This window comes from Nelumbo nucifera, chromosome 1 (assembly GCF_055504915.1).
Source record: "Nelumbo nucifera cultivar China Antique chromosome 1, China Antique-T2T, whole genome shotgun sequence".
Taxonomy (NCBI): Eukaryota; Viridiplantae; Streptophyta; class Magnoliopsida; order Proteales; family Nelumbonaceae; genus Nelumbo; species Nelumbo nucifera.
In genome coordinates, this window is record NC_142649.1 from 23,684,817 (window position 1) to 23,690,988 (window position 6,172).

Sequence of the window (6,172 nt, forward strand, 5' to 3'; positions counted from 1 at the left end):
TACAAAGAATCATTAGCCCTTTCTAGAGTGCATTCACATCCAATAGATAACTCTGTGATAACACCATAATTGCTCATGAAATAGTACACTCGTTTCAAAAGAAAAAAAGTAGACATTGCAACTTTATGCTTAAACTAGATTTATCAAAAGCATATAATAGAGTTGACTGGGATTTTTTGATGAAAATACTTAGTTCTTTGGGATTTGTCCTCATTTCTATGATATCAGTGATAACTATATTTCTACCTTAAATTTGGCGGTTCATGTGAATGGCTCTACTAGTAGGTATTTTTGTCCAACTAGGGGATTGCGACAAGGTTGCCCTTTGTCTCCTTATTTATTCATCATATGTATGGAGATGTTATCTCGAATGCTTATCCAAAGACTAGAAGAGAGGTCTTTGAATGGTATTAGATTTGGTAGGTCGAGTATCAAGTTGAATCATTTGTTCTTTATTGATGATATATTGCTTTTTGGTAAGTGCACTTTAAATGAAATTGATTTTTTGAAACAAGAAGTTGCTCTCTTTAGCTCATGGTCAGGGCTCTCTTTAGCTCATGGTCGGGGCAGATCATAAATTACCATAAATCAGCCATATATTTCAGCAAAAACACTCACAGGCATCTTCGTTTCAAAAGTTCGAAAGGCTACTTCTATGGTCTCCAATTTCAAGACTTACTATTAATAATGTAAATAATGTTGAAGAGAGGAGATTTTTTCTTCTATTTAATGATATTCCCTTTAATCCCCACAGTGTTATTTTCCAAAGCTAATGCCTCCATTGCATATCTACTAGCTTTTACAAGACTGGATTCGGAGACAACATGTGCAATAGCTCCAGAAAGAATTAATGCTTGGAGTAGTCCACCTGTGGGAAATGTTAAAATTAATGTTGATGCTTCAGTCCCCCTTACTTCAGATCGCAATGGGAGGTTCCTCTTTGCCATATCATCCCCTATTCCTCTATACTCAGTTTCTAAAGCTGAAGCTACATCTTTCCTTGAAGGTCTTCTATTTGTTGAAGAGTTGCACTTGTCCCATGTCTTAATTGAAGGTGATGCTCAATATATTGTTAAGCTTCTATTGACAGGTCACACTAATCGATCGTGGCAACTTTGAACCGTTGTTGTTGACTACAGGGCTTTATTTCGACACCTTCCCTCTTGCTTAGTTTCCTATGTCCCTCTCTATATATGGTAATAAAGTTGCCCATGTTCTAATGAAAAAAGGTCTATCTCTTTTCCGAACTTATACTTGGTCAGATTTACCAGATTTTCTATGCTCAACTATTGCAAGGGGACTCCCCACTGAATTATTCAATGAATTAGCCATATAGCTTTTCCTCAAAAAACATAAATGTTTGTTTGGTTGGGGTTGTTTACTTGTTTTGTGTGTTGGATAGAACTGGATAGTGATGTTGCTCGATCCAAGGTGTCTTGAGTCGAGGTCGTAGTCAAATAATCCTACCTAGTGGACGAGGACGAGGTGGAAGGATGAAGTCACGCTCCAAGATCTGAAACCAAGAAAGTGGTCAGAGGCCTGAGGAGTTATTCCCTGGGTAGGTACTCCAGCTCTTAAGTTAGTCGAGAAGAATGGGTGGTTAGGTCGATTAGTTGTAAGTAATGCCAGTCCGAGCAGTATAGTAGTATGGGTGCTGAAGAGTCAAAAAGTCAGATCCCTTACCTTGAGCAGGAGTTACCATTTTATAGTTGTGGATCCATGTCCTATTCGGATGAGGCTTCTAGGTTTGTTGGGATGAGGTTATCCGTCGAGGTTTTCATGATGAGTCCTAATTCCCAGCGGAGTTGTCCTTCTTATCTATACGGGATTCTCCTTTCTTGGTCGCGCTTATCCAACTTACGTGGTGTCAACGTGGCCGGGGAGATAAGATGGCCACGAAAGTGACACGTGGCACCCGGGGCCAATTCAACCATAACCCAAACACCACTCCTCTGGTTCCGAAGTCGAGGAGTATAGTTCTCGACCGTGGTGTGCGTGGAAGAGCTCTTCGGTTCTCAGCTGAGGAACTCTGAATTCGAAGTTTGGTTGAGCGCACATTCTGGGTTGCACAACTTGGGGTTGAACCAGTTTTTGGGTGAATCAGCCGGCTTGATGCCGGTACCATTTTTCGAGATGGGTCGGCAAATGCGTCATTTCATCTACCCAAGGAGAGGGCCGAGGAGCCCCTAGTTAACGACTAAAGCCTTATGCTGACCAAGGTCATTGGTCTTTGTTGGTCGAGGTCTTTGGTCTTCGCTAGCCGAGGTCTCTGGCTTATTGTCCTCAATCTCATGCTGACCAAGGTCTTTCGTCTTCGCTGGGCGAGGTGTATGGCTTAGTGGCCTTGATCTTATGCTGACCGATGTCTTTGGTCTTTGTTGGCTGAGGTCTTTGGTCTTTGCTGTCCGATGTCTCTGGCTTATTTGTCTCGATCTTCTGCTAACCGAGGTCTTTGTACTTTGTTGGCCGAGGTCTCTGCCTTAGTGGCCTCGATCTTATGCTGACTGAGGTCTTTGGTCTTTGGTCTTTCTTAGCCGAGGTCTCTAGCTTACTTGCCTCAATCTTATGTTGACCGATGTCTTTGGTCTTCGTTGGCCGAGGTCTTTAGCTTATTGGCCTCGATCTCATGCTGACCGAGGTCTTTGGTCTTCGCTAGCCGATGTCTTTGGCTTAGTGGCCTCGATCTTATGCTGACCGAGGTCTTTGGTCTTTGTTGGCCGAGGTTTTATGCTAACCGAGGTCTTTCGTCTTCGCTAGCCGAGGCCTCTAGCTTGCTAGCCTAGACCTCATGCTGACCGAGGTCTTTGGCTTAGTGGCACCGATTTTATGTTGACCGAGGTCTTATGCTGACCGACGTCTTAGGTCTTCATTGGCCGAGGTCTCTGGCTTACTAGCCTCAATCTCATGCTGACCGAGGCCTTTGGTCTTCGCTAGCCGATGTCTCTAGCCGATGTCTCTGGCTTACTAGCCTCAATCTCATGCTGACCGAGGCCTTTGGTCTTTGTTCGTCATGGTCTTATGTTGACCGAGGTCTTTGCCTTAGTGGCATCAATCTTATGTTGACTAAGATCTTTGGTCTTTGTTAGCCAAGGTCTCTGCCTTAGTGGCCTCGATCTTATGCTGGCTGAGGTATTTGGCTTTCGTTGGCCAAGGTCTCTGGATTAGTAGCTTCGATCTCATGCTAACTGAGGTCTTTGGCTTTCATTGGTCGAGGCCTCTGCCTTAGTGGCCTCGATCTCATGATGACTGAGGTCTTTGGTCTTCGCTGGCCGAGGTCCCTGTCTTGCTGGCCTCGACCTTATGCTGATCGAGGTCTTTGTTCTTCACTAACTTTTGTCTTTGGCTTAGTGGCCTCGATTTTATGTTGACTGAGGTCTTTGGTCTTCGCTAGCCGAGGTCTCTAGCTTACTGGCATCGATCTCATGCTGACCGAGGTCTTTGGTCTTCGTTGGTCAAGGTCTCTAGCTTAGTGGCCTTGATCTTATGCTGATTGATGTCTTTCGTCTTTGCTGATCGAGGTCTTTGCCTTAGTGGCCTCGATCTTATGCTGACTGAGGTCTATGGTCTTTGTTGGCCAAGGTCTCTGCCCTAGTGGCTTCGATTTTATGCTGACCGAGGTATTTGGCTTTCGTTCGCCAAGGTCTCTGGCTCACTGGCCTCGATCTCATGCTGACCAAGGTCTTTGGCTTTCATTGGCCGAGGCCTCTACCTTAGTGGCCTTGATCTCATGCTGACTTAGGTCTTTGGCCTTTGCTAGCTGAGGTCTCTGCCTTAGTGGCCTCGACCTTATGCTGACCGAGGTCTTTGGTCTTTGTTGGTCGAGGTCTCTACCTTAGTGGCCTCGATCTTATGCTAACTGAAGTCTTTGGCTTTTGTTGGCTAAGGTCTCTGCCTTACTATCATTGATTTTGTGCTAACCGAGGTCGTTGGTCTTTGTTGGCCGAGGTCTCTGCCTTAGTGGCCTCAATCTTATGCTGACCGAGGTCTTTGCACTTTGTTAGTCGAGGTCTCTGCCTTAGTAGCCTTGATCTTATGCTGACCAAGGTCTTTGGTCTTTGTTGGCCAACGTCTCTGGCTTACTGGCCTCGATCTTATGCTAACCAAGGTCTTTGGCTTTCATTGGCCGAGGTCTCTACCTTAGTAGCCTCGATCGTATGCTGATCGAGGTCTTTGGTCTTTGTTGGCTGAGGTCTCTTCCTTAGAGACCTCGATCTTATGTTGACCAAAGTCTTTGGATTTCGTTGCCTGATGTCTCTGCCTTAGAGTCCTCAATCTTATGCTGACCAAGGTCTTTTGTCTTTGTTGGTCGAGGTCTCTGCCTTAGTGGCCTTGATCTTATGCTGACCAGAGTCTTTGGTTTTCGCTGGCTAAGGTCTCTACCTTAGTGGCCTCGATCTTATGCTGATCGAGGTCTTTAGCTTTCGTTGGCCGAGGTCTCTGCCTTTGTGTCCTCGATTTGATGCTGACCGAGGTCTTTGGTCTTTGCTGGTCGAGATCTCTCGCTTAGTGGCCTCGATCTTATCCTGACCAAGGTCTTTGGCCTTTGTTGGTCGAGGTCTCTACCATAGTGGCCTCGATCTTATGCTGACTGAGGTCTTTGGCTTTCGTTGGCTGAGGTCTTTGCTGTAATATCCTCGATCTTATGTTAACCAAGGTCTTTGGTCTTTTTTGGCCAAGGCTTAGCCTTAGTGGCCTCAATCTTATGCTAATCGAGGTCTTTGGCTTTCGTTGGCCGATGTCTCTGCCTTTGTGGCCTCAATCTTATGTTGACCGAGGTCTTTGGTCTTTGTTGGCCGAGGTCTCTTGCTTAGTGGCATCAATCTTATGCTGACCGATGTCTTTGGTCTTCATTGGCTAAGGTTTCTGCCTTAATGGCCTCGATCTTATGCTGACTGAGGTCTTTGGTCTTTGTTAGTCGAGGTCTCTGCCTTAGTGGCCTCGATCTTATGATGACTGAGGTCTTTGGTCTTCATTGGCCGAGGTCTCTCCCTTAGTGGCCTCGATCTTATGCTGATTGAGGTCTTTGGTCTTCGCTGGTCGAAGTGCTTCCAAGCTCTCAACGTTGTTGGGGAGCTCGGTGGCACCTGGTCTTGGAGTGTTGTGGTGAGAGGAAGAACCCCAAGATGGGGAACAGGCTCCAGAGCGGTCGGATATGTTTCTAGGCATGACTGTTTTGGGTGCACAGAAAGTGGTTTTAGGAGATGGCTTTTTATGCGATTTCCACAAACAGCACCAATCTGATACTTCTTGATCTGAGGTGTCCCAAGCCGAGGTTGCTGTCAGATAATCCTGCCAACTGGACGAGGCCGAGGTGGAAGGATGAAGCCACACTCCAAGATTTAAAACCTAGAAAGTGGTCAAAGGCCCGAGGAGTTATTCCTTGGGTAGGTACTTCGACGCTCAAGTTAGTCGAGAAGAATGGGTGGTCGGGCCTAGCAGTTGAGGGTAATGTCAGTCTGAGCAATATAGTAGTATGGGTGCCGAAGAGTCAAAAAGTCAGATCCCTTACCTTGAGCGGGAGTTACCTTTTTATAGTTGTGGATCTATGTCCTATTCGGATGAGGCTTCCGGGGTTGTCGGGATGTGGTTATCCGCCGATGTCTTCGGGATGAGTCCTAATCCCCAGCAGAGCTGTCCTCCTTATCCGTATGGGATTCTCCTTTCTTAGTCTTGCTTATCTAGCTTACATGGTGTTGACGTGGCCAAGGAGATAAGATGGCCACGGAGGAGACACGTGGCACCCAGGGCCAGCTCAACCATAATCCAAACAGATAGAACGATGAATGGGGTTGGACAAGGAACAAAACGGTGAAAATTATATTTCTCGAGAAGCGCAAGCCTGCTATGGTTCATTTGATCAGCCTATAATGATTTGGTTTTTAAGGGTTCAATATTCCACCCACCTTCAATTATCAATCAGGTTCAGATCTTTGAAAATATGGTTATCCAAAACACACTTAATGAATCCAGTATTCACAACTTGTCTCACTCCCCTTTGATTGTCAACTTAACTAGGTGGTCAAAACCATCAAGAGGAGTGGTGAAACACAACATAGATGGTAGTGTAGGAACCATTTCTTCTAGTGGCAATATGATTCTTCGCAACAGTGCTAGATAACTTTTTGCTTGATCAACTCCCATCCAAAAAGAAAGCCCGTTGAGGGTTCGAAAC